Source organism: Podarcis melisellensis, assembly GCF_964234715.1.
Source record: "Podarcis melisellensis genome assembly, chromosome: 10".
In the NCBI taxonomy this organism is placed as follows: Eukaryota; Metazoa; Chordata; class Lepidosauria; order Squamata; family Lacertidae; genus Podarcis; species Podarcis melisellensis.
In genome coordinates, this window is record NC_138542.1 from 23019133 (window position 1) to 23041754 (window position 22622).

The following is a 22622-nucleotide window of genomic DNA, read 5'->3' on the forward strand; positions in this document are numbered from 1 at the left end:
TTAGGCAGGCTCAGAAGTGGTGCTGACATAGGAGCCAAATCCTAGGGACTGAGGTCCCTTCAGCCCTCCAATAAAATATTTGAGGGGGCCCAGCTCCCTAAAGTTGATGGGCATTTCCAGTCAATGTGTGTGCATGCACCGTGTCGTGTGATCAATTATATGGGGCAGAACTTACCTGCACCAGCCAATATTTTATTCCAGTAGGCACCCCTGGATGCTGATAACAATACTGAGATGCTTCAGTATCTGCAATAAGGTTTAGTTTGGGGGGCCAGTTTAGGACTTTATGGCCTTGATGATAACCAGGGATTGCATAGTCAGCATATCATTGGTTCAACACATGTTTCTGGTCACAGCTTTGACCTGGTTTTTGCTAACAAACAGGCTGGTTGGGGTTCCATGGTGGGGGTGTTATTCTTATGGGGATTCCCGAATGCTCTGGGTGATTTTCCAGTTGGTATGTCTAGTGCTCCCATTGAGGTTCTGGTCTCGCTGTGCTGTGGTGGAATGGAAAGGGCCATCAACAAGATTTCCCCTCTCAAAAATGCCGAGCCCCAAACGCACCCTGGTTTTTCAGTGAGCTTCAGATAATGAAGTGGGTTGGACAATGGATGGTATGTAAGTGGTGCAAATCTCATAGTGAAGCTGATGTAATATAAGTTATAGCAGACAGTCAAGCCTTCCATGTGGCACTGATAATGGTGATGAGAAACTGCTTCTCCATCTCCATGTTATCCACAAGATGTCCAGCAGAGCCTTTCAGAGTGGTTAAGGGACTGGTGAACTCTGGGTCACAGTCTAGAACAGTGTTTCCCAAGCTTGGGTCTCCAGATGTTTTTGACTACAACTCCCATCATCCCTAGCTAGCAGGACCAGTGGTCAGGGATGATGGGAATTGTAGTCCAAAAACAGCTCTGGCTCTGGGAAATTGGTGACCACTCTGTGAAGTTGTCCTCCCTCTGAAGGAGCAGGTACATAGTTTAGTGGTGCTGTTCAATTAATCTTTGTCATTGGTGATCTCAGTTGCAAGGCGTGGCTTTCACCAGCTCCAACTGACTCACCTGTCATTCCTTTGGTTTTTTCCCCAGAAAAAATTATTCATTTTATAACACAAATAAACAATACAAACAGAAATACAAACAATACAAACAAATTCTTGTCTTATCCCACTATTTTCTAAATGTTGTTAGGTGAGCTTCCCCAAGTCCCCCCATCTGATTTTCATTTTACCTCATCTTTAGCTGTTTCATATATCATACTTTTAAACCATTTTTTAATCACACTTTTACCATAAAAATCTTCACATTTTATCACTTACAGATAATACTATTTTAAAATACACTATCTTCTACTTCTAACCCTACAGCCTATATCCACTTCCAAAGCTATTCTAAGATTTAAATATTAACATTTTTTCAAATATTCTTTAAACTTCTTCCAGTCTTCTTCCACCGTCTCTTCTCTCTGGTCTTGGAGTCTCCCAGTCAGTTCGGCAAGTTCCATACAGTCCATCATCTTCATCTGCCATTCTTCTATAGTATTCTTCACTAATAATATTCTCACAGCTGTTGTGGCATACAGAAAAAAATAACATCCTTTTTGGGGATTTCTCCCCCCACTATACCAAGCAAAAAGGCTTCTGGTTTCTTAATAAATGTGTTTTTCCACATCTTTTTCAGTTCATTATAGATCCTTTCCCATAAGTCTTTTACCTTGAGGCACGTCCACCACATGTGGTAAAAGGTTCCATCTTTTTCCTTACATTTCGAGGCACCTGTGGTCATTCCTGGACCAGGATAGCCTAGCTGAGTGGCAGCCATAATACTTGCGTTGTGGGATCTTCACTGGCTACCTGTATGTTAGCAGGCCCAAGTTGGAATTAATGTACAAAGCCCTGAATGTATTGGAGTCTAGGTAGCTGATGGAGCATCTCTTCCCATACCAGCCGGCCTCGATTGTGAGGTCGTCAGAGGGGTCTGTTGCACTCTCACCTGATGTGGGATAGGGTCTTCTCTGTGGTTGTGTCTTGACTGTGGAACACTCTTCTCTGAGAGACATCTCTTCAATTAACACGCTTTGGCAATTTGACATTTCTTTTCACTCAGACTTGGTTAGCCTGCTCTGGATCAGTGGATTGTGATGTTTCTATAGATCTGTTCCTATTTATTGGACTTTGTTTTGTGTTCCTCAACTTCCAACACTTTTTGATGAATGGATGATTGTTTTATTGATTGATGCGTAAACTGCTTTGATCACTTTATACCCTATCGAAAGACTGGTGGGGTGGGAGAGAAGGTAAGCTTTGACCGGGCATCAAAAAGATGTCAGTGGAGGCACCCGGTGGACCTTACAGGGGAGAGCACTCCACAAGCAGGGAGCCACAACTGAAAGGGCTCTCTCTTCCAGGTCTCCCTCAAAGGAGGGACCCAGAGAATGACTTCTGATGAAGATCTAAGGTTCCAGATACATTTGTATTGGGAGAGGGGTTCCCTAAGAAACTACTATTGAAGGTCTAATTCCACAGAAATCATTTTTTTAAATTAGAAACGAGGCACAAATAAATACAGCATGTAATCGCTTTGCTCGGCATCTGTTCAATATTGATAACTTGAGATGTTACTCTCAACGTAGACTGCCTTTCCAAGCCATCTGCGCCAAAGGCCCTGACAGGACTTGTTTGCAATTTGCATAGCACTGAAAGCCTGAGATGGGAGAAGGAGATGGCTTGCATAATGAATCTATCAGAAAGAGTGAAGGAATGCAAAATAAACAAATCAACCAGATGAATGCTAATTATCTATCGGCACCATCTTGAAACATCCAGTATTCAGAACAAATCAGTCACGTCACTGGGTACCTATTCTGCTTTTTGCCCCATCAGCTTTACAGAACGGATATGCGTTCCAGAAAGGTAGCTCCTAAATAAATATTATTTTAGTTTAATTGGATTGAAATTTACTAATGCAAATTCCGATATCTCTAATTCTTTCCCTTCCCTCTTTATGGTAATAACCCTCTAATGGCTTAAGCCTATGAAGGGGGGAAAACACACACATACACACACACACAGAAGATTTTTAACTAGCGACTTTACAGGGGGCAGAAAGGAGCAAAGAAGATTTAGTGGTGAAAAGAGCAAATAAATAGGTGCTCCAAGATTAAAAAGAGGGTAGAAATTGCGTGCTGAGCTGTTGAAAGGCCTCTCTGTGTTTAAAGAAAAATATTGTTTGGTGCTTTCACCAGTGTGCATGATCAAAATAAGAGGTACAAATTAGTTCATGGCTGCTGAAGCTACAAAACATCATGCAGAGAGCTGTCTTTGGGAACGTTTTAATGAGGAGAAGAGGTCATCAGACTGTGACATTGCTTTTCAGAATTCTTCAAGAACAACACAGACTTCCTGTTCCAAATGTGGTAAAGAATAAAACAACCTTAGTAGTAATCGTACAACTTTTGAACTGTGTTCCTTGGAAATACAGTGCAGTGCTCATTTTGTAGCTTTAGTTAGCTATCTCAAAGGCTCTCTGCCATATTTTTCCATGTGCCCTTATTTCAAAAGTACAGTGGAATGACAGAGCTCCGACGAGGGCTATATTTATAAAAATAAAGTTTTATTCAGTTCTTCTCAAAGTGATTTTAATGTTTTCCATTGCTCTGGGTGAGATGGTACACTGTGGCTCTCTTCATTAACATTTTCCGTCATTGCAGAAAATAAAATAAAATAAAATAATAGATATGCAGGATTACCACATGCCATTTGAAAGGGAGGCCAAACATGACTTTGAAATTAAACTCGCCACAATTTTAGTTTTTTGGCGTTTCAAAAACATGGTATTTAAAAAATGGAGCAAGCAGCATTCTGGGTCAAATGCCCCTACCCTACTGGTCCCAACAAAAATGCCATTATTCAAATAGGGAATGCATAGAATATGCTGACGGACAGTCAAGAAATCCATTTTGTAGTAGGCAATAAGCAGAGTACTAATTAGATTACCACAGAGTATTCTAATTATAGTATTATTATTCCTGGTAAATAATAAAACATGCAGAGTACTTTGGGGGGGGGGGAATAGGATCAGTTGTGCTTGGTAGCTGCTAAAGACATTAATAAATCAAGCAAATATTTCTTACTCTTGCTTTTCGCGGCAGCACCGCTGTCTATGTGCAGTTGTTGCTGCATGAGCAAAGCCTATTCTGGCAACCTAGAGAACGGTAATAGCAATTGCTGCTGATCTGCAGGTGTCTTTGTATTGGGAACACACCTGTTTTGAAGCTTGTCTCAGAGCACTGCCAATGTAGGATGAAGTAGTATAAAATAATTCTGCAAGGAGAGGTACGTTGAAAATGCAAGAACTTCTGTCGCAAGCTGTTGCACATCTTTCTCTAGTGCCTAATGGGTCGCCTCTGGTGGGGGCAAGGTGTGCCACTTCTGGGAGATGGGGGAAAATCCTGGTGGTGGTCTAGTGGCGTTGGGCAATTGAAAGGGGTGGGTAGGCCAGGAAACTGACAACGTATAGCCCAGAAGTTCACCTGTAGTCCACACTGTGATCATTTAGGGGAGTGAGCGAAAACATTTTTACTCACCCCAAAGTCTCAATAGATGTTTGCTTCTTTTATTTGAGTAAGTTTGAATCTGTTTTAATATTTTCAGCTGCTATTTATTTGTTTTATGCTGCACACCACTTGAAATCTGAGCAGGGATGGGGAACCTGTGGCCTTCCAGAGGTTTCTGAACTCCAGCTCCCATCAGCCCCAGTCAGAAAAGCCAAAGGTGAGGAATGATGGGAATTGTAGTTCAGCAACCTATGGAGGCATGGTTTATGCCGCCAGTTGACGATCACACAATTTCCCCAAGTATTTTAAGTTTTAGATCATTTTGGGAGTTTTGCTGTATTCTGACCTACACCAGAGGTTTTTTTAAAAAAATCCTGCTCTACGTTATTGTTTTGTTGTATTTGGTTATGCTAATTTGTCGGTTTAAATTGGGTTGCAAATTAGGTGGTCCCACCTTCTGTTCTAAAAACTTTTGAAGAAGGGCACTTAATAACTTTTTTAATAATAGAAATAATATAATAAAAATGAATGATTTAAATAAGCAAACCGGGCTGTGCAAAGCAGGTTGCTTTGATCAATGGCAAGCCAACCCCTCTTCTTGACCTACAGTTTCTGGAAATTCTCGCAGCCTGTCATCCTCTCTGTTCTCTCCAGGGGCAGACACCTGTGGAGAGGGTGTTGCCTTGCTTTGCTAGTCTCTAAGATCACATGTTGAATCATTCAGCTGATTCTGACAACATGGCTTTCCTTCCCTGAGGAACCCATGAGGCAATCAAGACAAAAAGGTTGCATCATTTACAGCCTGAGGTGAAATGGGAAGGTGCCACCCCACTCCTGAAGCCTTCCTTACTTGGGTTGTGTAGTGGCACCCCTGAAGCAGCTGTGACAATGGTGGAGTCCAGTGAGATCTCGCAGAGCTGGTGATGGGGTTCCACTGCCTGAGGCACTGCCTGAGCCTGTGTCAGGGAACTGGAGCCATAGAAGGGGGAGGGAATGGGAACTTACCGGGAGAAAGTTCCTTTAATAAGCAACTACTCTTCATCGGATGAGGAAGTTGACGAAGGGCTGTCAGGAGGTAATGAATCTGAGAGGGAGGAGGCACTTCCGGGGCCAAGTACCTCTCGTCAGAGAGGAAGGAGGGGGGCTGGGCTTCGGAAGTGGTTATGCTGGCCAAAAACGAAAGGAAAGCCAGTCGGGACATCTTACCCGCCATGAATAAGTCGAACTTTTGAACTGCTCTGTAAATAGCTTCAAAGAGGCAATAAACCTTTGTAAATATGGCTGGATTCCCGGACTCTTATCTTTGCTAGCAGTCACAACTCATTGCTGACAGCCTGCCTCATAAGCAAGTAGGATCTGCTGCTGGGCCCACATCCTATTGGCAGACAGGCCCATAAGCAAAAGTGGGAGAAGCAACAAAATTTCCCTTTGTACGGTAGGGCAGTTTCTACCACCTTCTACATCCTCCATCCAGGCAGGCGTCAGAGATGAAGGACACATTCATAAGAACAGCCTGCTGGACCAGGCCAATGGCCTGTCTAGTTCAGCATCCTCTTCTCACAGTGGCCAACCAGATGCCTATCAGAAGCCCACAAGCAAGGGCAAGGGCACTCTCTCTTCCTGAAGCTTTCAGCAACTGGTATTCAGAAGCAGGCTGCCTCTGGTCACAGAGGCATGGCTTAGCCAACACAGCTGCTAGTTGCCAAACATTCAAAGAGGGCATGAAATAGGATTGAGTGGTGTGGCCTGAGAAGAGGGGCTGTATATGTGTTGGGGACTGTATTTGGCTCCTGGGCCTGAGGTTCACCCTGCATCTAGCATGTGAGTCTGAAATAGAGATAATAGTGGATGTTCCTCCATATATCCTTCTTAGAAGGAACTTTTAAATTGCATATAGATTGGGTATCCCATTTAAGTTTTTGAAAGGAAAATGGGGTATTGCTAAAGCTGTTTAAGAGCACATCAGGTGAGGAGGAAACGTATGGGTAAGTCACTCCTCCACAATTTAGGAAAGAAAAAAGGAATCTCCATCCTTTCGAGGTTTTATGAAGTTGGATGGTCACCTGTCATGGATGCTTTAGTTGCGATTCCTGCTTTGCATGCGGTGGACTAGATGATACCAGGGATCACTTCCAACTCCACAATTCTATGATTCTGTGATTCTGTGATTCACGATTCTGTGAGTATTTGTATGAAAAGTGAGCTTCACCTTCTGACAGGAGCTTTTTCCACATTCCATGCATTGATATGGTTTCTCCCCTGTATGAATTCGTTGATGGGTATGAATTCGTTGATGAATTCGTTGATGAAATAACACAAAAGACCTGGTGTGCAGAGCAATTGGACAGGACTGAAGGAAGAGATGTTTTATTTTGTTTTTGCTACAACAACTCCTGACACATTATGAAGGTGGAACCATTTTTCTAAGCAATTTCTGTGTAGGTACCTTATCCGCCTACATCAGAGGTAGAGCTTGACTTGACATTTGTTCTAACTACTCTTGAACTCAGATAGGAGGCTAAATTCCATTGTTTTCAAACTCCTGTAAATGTATGGAATATAGCTTCTTTTCCTTTGGAAGCATGGAAGTCAGGTGATCAAAGATATTTTGCAAGAGATGAGTACTCTCTCCACACTCAGTCACACAATATAAAAGATGTTAAGGCTAGACACTGTCAGGTGAAAATCTCTTTAAATGCAGAATGAAAACATGGGGTAAATATAAGGGGAAAATAAACTCTGATAGCTCACCGTTGGTCTTGATTATTAGAAAAGATACATTTGACAGAAATAAGATGGGTAGAGGATTCCAGAAATGGGAAAAGAACAATGGTTAGATTTAAGGATTTGATTGTACAATTGAGTTTGATTTCAAAATACCAACTGAGGATAAATGAACGGGATCAATATTTTCAGATCAGATGTCTTATCAGATAGGGATTTGGGAGTATGGTGACTCCCACTGCTGACCCTTCGCAAAACAATTTTGGCAATACGACCAGATGGTAAACAAATATAGGTTTGATACAAAAATGAAATATCTTTTTTAAAAAAAGGATACTGTAATAGGGTGCTTTGGGAAGGAAATCTCAGAGCTATCTCAGAAAGGCCATGGCAAAAATATACGAGACAAATAAGCATTTTTATGTTAGTGCATCATGGAAAGAAACCCAATTTAAGAAGATTGTTTAGATGGTATATGTCTCCTTGAAGAATGAATCGGGTATATGTATGGGTATTGGCAATGTGGATTTAGATATATATAACATGTTATGGAATTCCTCAAAAGTTTGAAGTTACTGGTCTCAAAGCCTCACAAATAATTAAATAGCAAAGATTATGTTAAAATTTGATGTTTGTTCATTATATAATGGATAGACAAGACTAAGGATGTGAAAATTTGATTGTTAATTTCTCTATAGTTCTTGGTCATTTATTGGCAACATTCAAAAATTGCTGCTACCAGAGAATGGTTGTTGGTAATGTATTCATGGAGAATATGGTTGACGGAAGAAATTGACAATCTTTACGAAACAAATTCTTGGTTATATGAAGCAAATGAATGTAATTATTTTATTATTTATTGGAACCATCATTTTTTGTTAAGTAGGTTAGATATTTGAAATCACTGCTCATGACTAACTGGAGTTCATTGATTTCAATGGGTCCACTCTGAGTAAAATTATTCACATACAATCAGGAAAACTGAATTGTTCACTTATGTATATATGATTTATTTTTTAAAGTATATATATATATATATATATATATATATATATATATATATTATAAAATAAGTTTGATTAGATATTCTGACTCTTGCTCTTCCAACTGCAAATATGTTATGAAGTATATTCCTTCCTAAACTGTATAAATTTCTCCCTATTTCTCCCTTAAAAGCAAAATGTTGATTGGGGTTTCCAAATCTTACCCTTTACACCTGCTTTTTCTGGTAAATTATATAATTACATGTTTGAGCTCTAACAGTGTCCTTGAATGTCCTTTGCCAGACTTTTCTTTCAGTGATAAGGGCCTGGGAGTTTGGGCTAATCTGACATTCTCCCTGTTCCTGTCTTTCCAGGGTCCAGCTTTCGCTCTGTATTCTTTTCAAGAACCACTGAAGATTAAAAATGTCTTAGGTAACCAGTTAGTTATTATGCACAGTTTTTAGCCAGAACAGTAGCAATCTTTCTTATAAGGAAACGAAAGGTGGGAGGATAGAAGAAAAGGCACATCTGTATTGTTTTCAGTTATCCAAAGCAACATCTACATGCAGACATACGAAAGTTTTCAAAAGCGACGTAAGAAGGCACATTTGATTCATTAGCTGGGATATTTGCAGAATGTAGCAGCTTTACTTGTAAGTAAGCCCTTATAAATGATAACAGTGATTTCCTGTTGAATACTTAAGTTTTTTTCTGCCCTTTGATGAATGCAATTCAAATTTTTTTATAGCTGTGATAAAAAAGGCAGCGCATTAGATCATGATGAGGTTATAACGGAGAGAATCTGTGATGACTTCACTGTAACGAAAGCATGTACAATCACAGGAAATCAGGCACAACATCAAGGCTGATTGTCACATTTTAATGAGCATGGTCGCATCCTGTGTTGCTGCAAAGCATTGTCTCTTCACTGGAATGCATTGACATTAGCTGCAACATCGTTATTTTAGACTCCCCTCATGTTATTCTGTAAAAAAAAAGAAAAAAGAAATGTAAAATACAAAGTTAAAATATGTGTCTTATGCTAGTCAGGTTTATTACGGCTGCATAAACACCAAGCTTTTGAAGCACATTTGAAACACACATCCCAAGAAATGCTGGTAACTATAGTTTAAGGGTTCTGGGAATTATAGTTCCCCGAAGGGGTAAAAGTTTCTAAGATTCTTGGGGGAGTGTGCACTTTAAATGTATGGTGTGTGAGCATTGATGATATTTAGGTTGGCCACTTGAGCATTAAGCACACTTTCCTACAACATATGCATTTTTAATGCATATTACTTGGCTAGAGAACTACATTGCAAAATTCAGGGAAGTGTGAATTTTGAAGGATATCTGGGTATCAGTTTGTGTACTGTTTAGGAAAGCGCAAATTAGGTTGGTTAGCTTTCAAGTGTGAACTGAATCAAATTCCTTCTCCATCTCTAGCCACCCCAAATTCCCCAAACACTTTCTCTATTTCCTGTAAACTCTGCTTGTCTAGCTGACACAGCCGAGGGCAGCAAACAACTATGAAAATTTCTCCCTCTGTTATGTCTGCCATGCTTCATAGTGGCAGATCAGGATGTAAGACCCTGATAGGACTGGTTTCCCAGGGACAGTCGCAGAATTACAAAAGCCATCCTGTCTTCTTATTTGATCCCAGAATGACCGCTCCCCACATTAAATGAGGAGCGCCCTTTGCGTGGCTCTCACGCAGCCCCCTGGACCCTATGCGGCACCATTAACACAGGCTTGGCTTTGCCTTCCCCCAGGTGGGATATCTGGAGGTATCCACCTACCTCAGCCAGTTGCCCAATCCCACCTGGGGAGGCGTTGCCAAGGTGATCAGGACAGGTAGGGGGAGGGACCACCCTGCTCACACAGTAGGGGGAGGATCTTACCTGGGAATCATCAGTTGGCTCCAGAGCTTCTCCCACCCTACCCACCCTCAGTTAAGACTTCTTTTGTGGGTGCTGCTACATCAAGGTTGCTGTTGAAGGGCCGGAAAGGAATTCTCCTGCAGTGGCAGGTTTGCTTTCCCCATAGCAAAACGTCACAACTTTGGCGGTATCAGGCCTTGGGCGAAATCCTTTAGTCTATCTTCCCTAAATGGGTGGGCGTGCAGCGGTGACTCACGCCCCCCTTCTCTTTGTGGCGGCAATACTGGGGTTCCCCGTTAAAGGGGTTGCTTTGAGGGGAGGCTTTGGCCATACACCGAGAGGTTGTCATTGCTCTAACCTGCAATGGTGACGTAATGGGGGCGGGCCCTCTCTGCTTGAACATATGTTCTCCAGAGCCAGCCCATCCCCCCCCACTGGATAACCCTGATGTTCCCCGGATCCCTGGTGGGGGACTGGGAGGGATAAACGCCCAATGCCTGAGCCAAGCTCTACCCACAACTGAAACATAATAAATTTGTGGCATCTCCCAAGGGCAGTACAGCTCGCAAGTGCCAGACAGGGGAGAGAAAGCAGTCTCTCCCTCTCTTGCTGTGTGGTTGCTCGCCACTGTTGGCCACACCAACAAAGTAAGCAGAGTTCATCTGCTGGAAATGTAAAGAAAAGGAAGGCATCTTTTATCATATGTGGTGGAATTGTAAAGTAATAAAGGAATTATGGGAGATGATATATAGTCAAGTCAAGTACTTTATTACGGTCATAGACCAGCATAGACAAAACATATACATAAATAGCATAACAGTATGAATCCAGACGAATAATTATTAAATAAATAGTAGCTAGAACCAAACGTAGATTTAAACATATACATAGGATACTTAATTAAGGATAGATAATGGGTGGATAAAAATTTATAAGAAAGATTAAAAGATCAATTAACACAGCTATATGGGGTGGGCTTCAGAAGTGCGGATCTAATAATATGGGCCTTCAGTTTAGGATTGAATTGTAGCATAGATCATTCTTCGTCAAATATCTATCATGGCAGCGCAATATCTGGTGACTGAATATGTGACTTCTGGGCTCTCTTCCTGTGAACTAGACTAGTTTTATTGCGGCAAAAGCCAGTGACACTGAACACCACAAGGTCAAACAAAAGGGAATCAACAGCAACATCAGAAAGAAGGAAAAAAAGATTACACAAGGGAACTTCGCAGTGTGCCATTCAACAGAAGAGATTTACGCTTCCTGATTACTAAAGTGCAAAATTTGGCCACCTCATATGATATTGAGCTTGAGGAATCTTCCAGAAGATATTTTCGTACAATTTCGGGGGAGGATTCCAAATAATGTTGTAGGGGTATAAATTTTGATAAAAGCGGCAAAATAAGATGAGCTCGTTCTTCACTATAAAATTCGCAGAATAGAAGGATGTGTGTAACAGATTCTACCTTATTAGACATACAGGGGCAGAGACGTGCATGCATTGGTACCCACGTGAATTTGCCGTACAGGACTGCTGAGGGCATTGTCTCAAAGCGGGCTCTAGAGAAAGCCCATCTATAAGCTTCGTTAGTGATGTTAGTTAAGTAGGGGGCAGCTGCAAAATTAGGCCAAGCTTTTAAACATCTATACGTCTCCGGGAGTAGGGCGTCTTCTTGTTGTAATTCGACATCGTAAAGTCTCTGAGTGATAATTGCTTTTGCCTTGTTCAGAGTTCCAAGAAGAAGATTTTCAGGGTTTAGGCCAATTTGTTTGATCTTGTTAGTTATTTGCATAAGCCAAGGAGGATAGGGGACTGCGGCCAGGAAGCAAGGTAACAGTCCCTTAGGATTGTAATGGATTTTCAACCAGAGGGATATTGCTTGCTCCCAGACTTTTAATTCCACTCTGGGCAGTCCTGCCTCTTGCCTTAAGACTGCATTAGGTGTACACTTTGGGGTAGCAAATAATGATCTTAAGAATTTTGATTGTACTGTTTCAAGGGTCTTAAGGTTGGCAGAGGGGCTAATTTGAGAGCCATACAGGAGTTGGGCTAAAGGTTTTGCCTGAAAAACTTTTAGGGCCATCGGGAGGAAGCCAGCTCCTTTCCTTCTGAATAATCTAAGGATGGCATTTGCACTTCTTCCTGCTGATATAGCTGATGTGGTCAGGTGTGCTGACAATTTGGCATTATAAGAGAAAGTAATGGCTAAGTATTGGAAGGTCTTAGTCTGTTCAATGGCGTTTCCCTTTACGCTCCAATTATCTTTCCTGAAGGAGCAGTTAAAATGTACAATTTTGGTTTTGGCAAAGTTAATTGTTAGCAGTTCAGTGTTACATTGGTCACTAAACTTTCCTAAGGCACGTTTCAGACCCACTTTGGTTTGAGAGAGAAGAACAGCGTCATCCGCATACATTAAAACTGGTACTTTTTTGCCGTTAGAGAACACAGGGGGGGGGGGTTCAATTTCACGGCAGCATGTGACCAGGGAGTTAACATAGATGTTAAATAAAAATGGGGCTAATAGGCATCCTTGTCTAACTCCTCTATGGACTGGGATTTCTCTAGAGAGTCTGCTGTCCTGTGCGAGTCTTATCTGGAGGGTATTGTTCTCATGAAGCTTAATCATCAGAAGTAATAACCTTCTGTTAATACCCATATTGGCCAATTTGGCCCAGAGCCTACCCCTGGATACAGAATCAAATGCTGCCTTTAGGTCCACAAAAGCCGCATACAATGACTTTTTCCAATGTTTCACATACTTATAGACAAAATAATCTAACACTAAGCAGTGATCAATGGTGGAACGTTCCAGATGTAAACCCTGCTTGTTCAATTTCTAGTAAATCATTATGATCTAACCATTCACATAATTTTAGGCATAGATGTTTTGTATAAAGTTTGCAGATCACATTCAGATGACTAATTGGTCTATAATTAGATGGATCAGAGGGGTTGCCCTTTTTAAATATAGGAACAATTATAGCCAGTCCCCAATCTTTAGGGATTTCTGTTGTCTTATCTATATATGAAAATAGATTTGCAAGAACCGGGGCCCACCAGTTTATTTGCGCTTTCAGAAGTTCAGCGACAATGAAATCACTTCCTGGGGCTTTGCCAGATTTCATTTGTAGAATTAACAAAGTGATTTCAGTTTCAGATGTTGGGGGCCATGATGTATCATTATCTAAGGGGATGTTAAGCAGCGCAGAAGGTCGATGTTCCCTAAACAGCACTTTATAGTGCTCTTCCCATAGGTTTGCAGGGATTATTGTGCCCTCGTTAGGAGCTTTGGTTTGACTGGAGATAATTTTCCAGAAGTTGGTATTGTCTTTTTCTATTGACGCTTTTATGAGGGCCTGCCAGATGAGAGAGTCTGCGGTTCTTTTTTTGGTTTTTAGTAACTCTTTGTAGTTCTTTTTTTTAAGTTGTAACTCTAATTTAGTGATAGGGTTAGGATTTTGCTGGAAGACCTTAAAGCATTCCCTGAGTGTAAGTTTTGCCTGGATGCATTCGCGGTCAAACCATTTTTTGTTGGTAGGGGACTCATTGTGGCTAGATCTCCTGAGTCTTGACAATAACGGTTGGAGTTTTCGGATTAATGTGTTATAATGGTCAATTGGGGAGGTCTCTTCAGTATCGTTGGAGGTCAGATCAGCCCAGAGGAGTTGACCTTCCATTGATTGTGTCCAAATGCTAAAATTGTTATTAACATAAGGGGACCATTTAATTCTGGATCTGCCTATTTGTTGTAGAACATTAGGATGACTTTGGGGGTAGGGTGGGAAATGCTGAAACGTTTGTTAAAAAACCAGAAGCCTTTTTTGTTAGGAATTGTAGGTGCAGATATACTGAAGGAATAGAAAAGACCGTTTATGTATGCAATGACAGAGTTGGAAAGACGACAAGGTCCCTACCAGAGCGGAATGGCAGAATAAGCTACAGGACTATGCAGAGTTGTCAAAAATGACCGGAAAAATCAGAATGGGGGAAATTTATATTATACTTGAGAGACGACTGTAAACATCTGAACTCTTTAGCAGGTCTTAAATAACTCTTGGCCACCTCATGAGAAGAGAAGACTCCCTGGAGAAGACCCTGATGCTAGGAAAGATGGAGAAGGGGACGACAGAGGATGAGATGGTTGGACAGTGTTCTCGAGGCTACCAGCATGAGTTTGACCAAACTGCAGGAGGAAGTGGAAGACAGGTGTGCCTGGCGTGCTCTGGCCCATGGTGTCACGAAGAGTTGGACACGACTAAACGACTAAACAACAACAACAAATGTTACATAGACTTTGGACACAACGGAGAACTGAAAAACTAGAGTGATTTATAAAATGCAGTTGAAAAAGTTAGCTAAAGAAGCCATGGAGGGGAGGAGGGGAGTCTAGAGATTTGGAAGAATCTTGTGTGATTTTTTGGGGTGTGGGTGTTGATTTTGAATGTGAACATATTTGTAAAACCAAATAAATTTTTTTAAAAAAGGAAACAGAGTTCAAATGGATGGAGAGAAGTGACTTGGGGTGATTGGATGGTCAATGGGAATGAAGGTGAGTGTGTGTGTGTGTGTGTGTGTGTGTGTGTAATTGCACTGAGGTCCAGGCATTATGAGAAGAACAAGTTTTGCAGGCATCTCTAAAATTCACATATAGATTCAAAGCAAGCAGCCAATATCTTCTGCGGCAGGTTTCTAGCACCCTCTTTGTTGACAAAACGAAATTTGCCTACTTAAAAAAAGGAATACATTTGATGATCATTTGAATAGGCCCTTATCTGGTAAGTTCACGGTCTATACTAATGCTGTCTGTATGTTTATTTTTTTTAATCCTCTCTACGGCCAAAAATATAAATAATAGAGAATGGTCAATAGCAGAAAGTGGGTCTTTAAAGGACTGCTTCTGTCCTGTTTCCACCAGTGTAAATATTAACACTGTAATATGTGGGAATTTTGGTTCTGGCTTTGTGCTGTGTGATTTATTTATTTTTAAAGAATAGATTGGATTTATTTCTTCTCTTTTGAGATGGTCTTAGAACTGAAGTGGCTTTGTTTCAATAATATTTGCAGAGACACTAGTTTGGAATATGCACCAGTAATTGCTGAACTTCTGCAGTGCCTGTGTAATTGTATTAAAAAGAAAGTAGATTCTTTCTGCAAAAATTCTTCCAGAGGCCTGAAAAACTGTTCTACTCGAATTAAAGAGCTGAGTGTGATGATCTTGCCCCCTAGTGGTTTGCAAAGATGATAATTGCTAGTACCACAGTTAATTATTGGCTCTGGAGCTTTTCGGTCAATGGGTGGGAAGTTTAAATCTCAGCAGGTACAATTGCCTCTGAAATTAAAACAACACTTTTCAAATCAAAAGGCCTGATTTATTATTGGCACATGGACACCCAAGCTAGGTTGTGGGGGAGGTGATGATGGGGAAACTTCGACAGACAATTCACAGGTTCCCTATCAAATTCATTAGCATAATTGGAAACGGAAACTTCATTCAGCGGTTTCCAACCTCTTTTAATGGATGCCAAGTATTATTTTCATTTTCAAGGCTCTGCCGGCTTGCAAAGTGAGTTAGTATGTAGACCTGGGAATCCCACTGTGACGGGCTGCACAGCGCTTTGGAAAGGCTACATTCATTCTGTTACCCAGGAACTTAAGAGTTAAGGTCATCTAGATGACATTGGCGCCATCACAGCCAGTTTAGCAGCTTGGGATTGCACTATTCAAGAGGTTCCTGCCATGCTGAAACCACCATTCCATGTCAGGCAATGATGCCAATTCCAATATGGCTGACTCCCCACTCTGACCTGAAGGTCTGCTCCATAATTTTTCGCCGGGCATTGATAACCAGCAGAAATGTGAAGCCACACTTTGAAGAGTTTGTGTAAGCTGTGACAGCCCTGTGAGGTAGCATGATATGGAAGGATTGAAAGAAGGCAGGAAAGTTAAATGGAACAGGATAGAGAGATGGAGGGCTGATTCTGCCATTAGGCAGAGTGAGGCAATTGCCTTAGGCGGCAGATGTTGTTGGGGGGCCCCAGTCAGTAGTTGCCATTGGAGGATAGACCTGTCATGGCTAGCCTACAACTAGACTGCTGTCTCAGATGTAGTGGAGAATGCCTACCACATTCACACCCTAAGCTGAAAGCACCATGGTACCATTTTAAAGAGTCATGACTTTCCCCAATGTATGGTGGGAAGAGCTGTAGCTTTTTAAGGGTGCTGAGAGGTGTCTGGAAACCCCTGTTGCCCTCATAGAGCAACAGCTCCCAGATTTCCCTGGGAAGAAGGATTGATTGTTAAATCATTCTGAGAATTGTAGCTCTGTGGGGGGAACGGGGAAGTTTTACTTACGAATAGCTGCTGGATTTCTACCTGTGAATTAGCTGGATGAGAAGTGGACTCGGTTTTACATGGCATGCTTGTTGGAAGTATGACTGAGGGAACACATGGAGGCCTGGTCCTTTCTGTAGGCCACAATTTATCACCCAGCATTGGCATGACAACCACAAAAAGGACAAACTCACACAGGCGTGATGGAACGAGGAAGGAAAGAAACACAGTATAATAAAAACTACTGATTTCAAAGTGCATTAATAAGGAGGCTAAGCATATATACCCATTTGACTACTTCGATCTGGAGAACTGGTATTTTACAAGTGCCACATAATCTCTCTTCCTCGCTTGTAAGGAGTTGATCTTTCAGTATGGCAGCACCGACGTTAAGCAATTTGTAATTAACTTCTAACGTTTATTGACAGTTTTAATGTATGTTTTACACAAATCCTCACTTCCACCTTCTCGCTTATAACCTCAACGCCGTCTCTTCCTCTTCTTGGTCATCTTCTGGATCATTCTTTGTAGCTGGATCTTCTCTTGAGGAGATCTCATGCTGATGCTGGGCTTCTCATTGCATCTGCTGCCACCTTCGTTCTTGAGGCCTGGCTCGTAAAGGGGAGAATTGGGGTTCAAAGTAGGGTTTAGTATGTGTTTGGATTGGGTTGTCAGGAGCCTCAGGTGGAAACATCCACAAGCCAAAGGCACTTCAGGTGGATTTGAGACCTTTGTGGGTTCTTCCAGGTCCTAACTGACTTGGCTTTTGTTATGTACTGAAGTTCTCACCCTGGGCCAGCAGGGGGATACTGTAGATAGTTTTCACTCAGGTCCACATATGCAAATAGGGGATTGAAAGTGACGTTCAGTGATTGGATAGCTACAGAAAATGGTTACAGTTGCGTTGTAGTGGAGCTGTATATAAGCAGGCTGGCTGAACCCTTCAGTTCTGTTCTGGCCTGTGAATAAACAAGAGCTGTTTGAAGAATCGCTGTGTCGTCTGATATGTTCACCCACAACTTAACAGCTTTCTCCGTGAGGTACCATGCCTCTTCCTCATAATACTTGTGGCACACCTATCTCTTTTTTCATGTCTGTCCATTTTCATCTATTGTGCAATTTCAATCCTTCATTCCCTTCGGCACCTGCTTTGCCCAGCATTCCCCCTCTATCTCTCTTTCCTCATCATTGTCCTCCGTGTTCAGTTTTCAATTCATTATTTCAGCCGTGCTATTTGGGAGTGCATTTATAATTATAAAAGAGCAAATTTTGTTTCATAACAGAACGGGCTACTTCTGATTTTATTATTTTTTTGGTAACTGTTCAGCCACAATCATTTTTCACCCCTTCGCTTCTAGTGACACGAAGCTCAGCTGCTCACATAGACAAAAAGTGATAAAAGTATTTGGCTTAGAACTTCATAGAATGATGAAATGTTAGAGGGGGAGAAAGACCCGGTAGGTCATTCTGTGCATCCCCTGCCAGTGTAGGATCTTGACCTACTGTATCATATCTATTCTAGTGCTCCACTAAGTCTGCTTTTAAAAGAGCAAAAAATGATGGGGCTTAACATTACTTTGTCACGCGGAACCATTCTTCAGGCTTTTGAGACTCACTGTCATGAAATTCTATCCATCATAATATATCTAAATTTAACACTTTTAACACCACAACAGTACTGCATAACCTTTATTTCTTTCCTGCTTTTATCCAGTTGGGCACCCATTTTATTAGCTTGCTATTTAATCCATTGAGCCTATCTATATAGCATATATACTTTCAGTTTTTTATATCCTCTTCCTTTCATTCCATCGGTACTCATTTCTAATGAGTGACTCCTTGCCATTTGTTTTGTATTCAGGATCAAATACACATCACATCACTTATGAGTGATACAAACGTGTATTGTTGCCAAGTCACCCCAATCTCTGAGCGGTGTGAAATTTCGGGGGTTCCAGGTGCTCTCCCAGGGTTTGTGTTTCCTTTTGTATTGTGTCATAGTGGAGGCTGTGGCCTCTTGGGCTCGCCAGTTGGAAGGTCAGCAGTTCGAATCTGCGTGATGAGGTGTGCTCCCGTTGTTCTGCCCCAGCTCCTGCCAACCTAGCAGTTTGAAAGCACACCAGTACAAGTAGATAAATAGGTATCGCTGTGGCAGGAAGGTAAACAGTGTTTCCATGCACTCTGGTTTCCGTCACAGTGTCCCGTTGCACCAGAAGTGGTTTAGTCATGCTGGCTAAGTGACCCGGAAAGCTGTATGTGTACAAATGGCGGCTCCCTTGGCCTGAAAGTGAGATGAACACTGCAACCCCACAGTTGCCTTTGACTGGACTTAACCATCCAGAGATCCTTTATCTTTATCTTTATAATATATGATTAGTTTTACGAATATACAATCTGAGCCAGTGATGGAGGGGTTCACAGCATCAACACCCCAAAAGGGTTTTGTTTGCCCCTGGAACTAAAGTCTTGGATTGAAATAGAAATAAAATATTGCTCCCAAACATCGCTTTGACTCTGCATCTTGCTTGCTTTACTTCTTGGTCACATCAGACTGCAAAACTCTACTCCAAACTTTGCCTTTGTCTGTTGAGGCAGTGACTCCTGCCTGTTTGCTTCTGACACCAGTGTAACTCATGTACAGCTTGTGGTCTGCTAGAATGTCTAGATCTTTATGACATACATTGCTATCAAGGCAGATACCCATCCATCGTATGTTTGTGCATCTAATTCTTCCCACTGTAATGCAGAACTTTGTGTTTATCTCCTGAAATTCATTTCATTGCTTTTGATCCAGGTCTCCAACCTGCCAATATGGCCTTAATTCCCATTTCTGTCTTTTATAATACTACCTAACCTAGTCAGCTTCTTGTCATCTATGAATTTGATGAGCATCTCCCCTACTCCTTCACCCCAAGTGATGTTAAGCATCACTCATATTAGGTTTAAATGTAAACTCAGCAGAGAAAGCCAAGATTTTACTGCAGCTGTGACTGGACTCTAGTGAGTCAGCTGTTGTTCCTGAAACAAAGCCCAGTCTTCCATGCAAAAAAAATTAGGCTGCAATCCTCCACACACTTATCCCAGGATTACTAGAATCATAGAATTGTAGCGTTGGAAGGGAACCTGAGGGTCATCTAGTCCAACCCCCAGCAATGCAAGAATATGCAGCTGTCCCATATGGGGATCAAACCTGCAACCTTGGCGTTATCAGCTGCATGCTCTTACCAACTCAGTGGGCCTTGTTTGGGAGACAATATATGTGATAGGGTTGTGTAGCTCTATTTGTCTAAAAAATTGAGTTCAGTCCATGTTGCAGGTTGCTGAAGTCGAGGTTTTCAACCGAAAAATTCCCCCATACGAAACATCCAGTTCGTCAAAGAGCAGTATCAAATTATTTCCTTGTACCTTTTCCCAGGTATCTAGTGCAAAAGCGCTGTGCTCCATTGACTTGCATGCGGTTGTCTGAAATGTCTAAAATAAAGCAATTAAAGTTTTTTATGTAAAATAAGAGCTGAGCAGAAACATCTGACTTTCCTGGTCTCTCTCTCACTCTCTCTCTCTCTCTTGCCACAAGAGAGGAAGACACCAGTGTACTGTCCAGTCACATCCTCCTTTTGAATAACATCTACCATCAGATCTAAAATTAGATATTGCCCGCTATCCTATTTTTCATCTTTGGGATTGCTACTGTTATACAGTGGTACCTCAGGTTACATACGCTTCAGGTTACAGACTCCGTTAATCCAGAAATAGTACCTTGGGTTAAGAACTTTGCTTCAGGATGAGAACAGAAATCGTGCTCTGGCAGTGCAGCGGCAGCAGAAAGCCCCATTAGCTAAAGTGGTGCTTCAGGTTAAGAACAGTTTCAGGTTAAGAACGGACCTCCGGAATGAATTAAGTACTTTAACCCAAGGTACCACTGTACAGTTCGCATTTAAGAATTGTGCAGCGGGCAGAAATCCAAGCATTTGCAATATCCCCACCCCAACAAAAGTGGGAACTTGTGCTGGTCATACAGCCGCACGAGAGCCCTGTTAATAGAAGAAGTTAGCAACCGTACCTATGAAATACCTTCTTCCAGCTCTCATTCTTCTTCACAGCTAGGGGAAGATCTGTCACATTTGGCAGACGGCTTCAGGGAGCGATGGCAAAACCTTTCCGTCCTTGGCTTCCTAATGTTCCTGTCAGTGCTATGAGGAAAAAGAGTTGGCAGGATATGTGAAACGAGAAAATCCCAGAGACTTGTGCTTAGCAGAGGACTGCTGCCAGCCAGGTTAGAACTGATGTGCCCTTTCTTTGCTGCTGCCGCTTTATGATTTAATTTACTCAGTTTGTCCTCACAACAAGCTTGGGAGATAGGAAAGACCAGTGCTTTTTTCTGGTGGCACTCAGCGGTATACAGTACCAGCACAATTTTTTCTAGAAATAAAGCCCCGGGAATAATATTCTGTTTTAAACTGAATATTTCTGAATTGTTACTGTTCTTGCGCATATATATACAAAACTTAGTGCTATTTAAATTAAAGAATTGCCAGCTGCACACTTGGTTTTATGGGTGGATATCTTATTGCTGTCAAAATTTGCCCCAGGCTAATCCTTGGCAGGCACAAAGTCGACACAGAGGGCAACCTAATGAAGAATTCCACTTGGCTGAATTAAGGCTGCACAAAAATAATGTTTGTGGATTGAGATGCTTCTATTAGCTGATATTGCTGAGAAATAAATAAATAGATTCTCTCTTAATAGTTATCTTTGACTGCCTTGTAGGTTGGGGAGAAGAACCGAAAAGAGGCATTTCTGTGACAGCAAGAATGGCGACTGTGTGTCCCCAGAACAATATAGCTGTTTGTATGCAGATATAATGGAGGGCGGAGGGGCAGACCTTGAAGAATCTGCTGAAGTCTCATGTTTTCTATTTGTATCTCATTTTATTCCAAGGGAGGGACCTCAGGGGTCATCTGCTCTAACTTGGGATGTTGGAGAATGTTGACAAAAATGGAAACATGTCCAGAAGAGAAATTACGTGGGGCTGCCCTTGAGACTGACCCAGTAACTCCAGTGGGTGCAGAATGCTGCAGCGAAACTCCTTACAGGGTCCTCGCCACAGGATCACATTCACCCAGTGCTATACCAGCTGCACTGGCTCCCGGTAGAGTACAAGATCAGGTTTAAGGTGCTGGTTTTAACCTTTATACGGCCTAGGACCCTCATACCTATAGGACCGCCTTTCCTGGTATGTCCCACAGAGGAATTTACGGTCTTCAAATAAAAACATCTTAGAGATACCAGGCCACAAGGAGGTTAGGCTGGCCTCGACCAGAGCCAGGGCTTTTTCAGCTGTGGCCCCAATCTGGTGGAACACTCTGTCACAAGAGACTAGGGCCCTGCGGGACTTGACATCTTTCCGCAGGGCCTGCAAGACAGAGCTGTTCCACCAGGCCTTTGGCCAAGGCACAGTCTGACCCCATCTCTCCTTCTGTAATCCTCATAGAACTCTAGCCCAATGGCTGCCATTAATTTGATTCTGAATTGATTCTAGAATGTATTTTAATTAATTGACTGTGTGATTTTATGTACACTGTGCTTTTTTACTTGTTGCTAGCCGCTCTGAGCCCGGCTTTGGCCGGGGAGGGCGGGATATAAATAAAAAATTATTATTATTAATATTAATCCAGCAAATAAAATCAGTATCCACTGTTGTTGCTGCTTTCAGTCCGCAAGTGATATGGTTGGGCTGGCCCTGTTAATTACAGGAGGCAAAGTGAGGGGACCGCCTCGGGTGGCAGGGTCCACAGGGGCAGCAGATCACAATGTGGATCTTTCTTCCTCCATTGTTCCTGATGTACATCTTCACTTACACCTTCCCTAACTGAGAGGGATAGGCGCCATTTTGTTGATTCACCTCAGGAGCCAAAATGCCCTGATAACTGATGACATTTCATTCCATTTTCATTGTGTTTCCTTGGCACTGAAATGAATGGAGTGGAATAATTAACTACATAAATACTTACTTACTTACTTACTTACTTACTTACTTACTTTGCCAAACCTTTATTAGGCATTACAAATTACATAAATATCGTAAGTTAAGATAGTGAGGCCAACAACATTGAAACAGAAGACTAACTGCAGCAGAACGGAAGCGGTGCT

General features: G+C 41.9%; 1 protein-coding gene and 1 long non-coding RNA gene across 2 annotated transcripts in view; one reads left to right on the top strand and one right to left on the bottom strand.

Moving 5' to 3' along the window:
- TFEC (transcription factor EC) overlaps positions 1-22622 on the top strand; it is a 122542-nt gene that overhangs the window by 15679 nt on the left and 84241 nt on the right. The window lies entirely within an intron of this gene.
- LOC309379678 lies at positions 8598-20823 on the bottom strand. The gene is made up of 3 exons (XR_014172589.1): positions 20533-20823; positions 16937-17084; positions 8598-9246 (listed from the first exon to the last, which is right to left on the bottom strand). It is a non-coding gene; the product is annotated as an uncharacterized lncRNA (long non-coding RNA).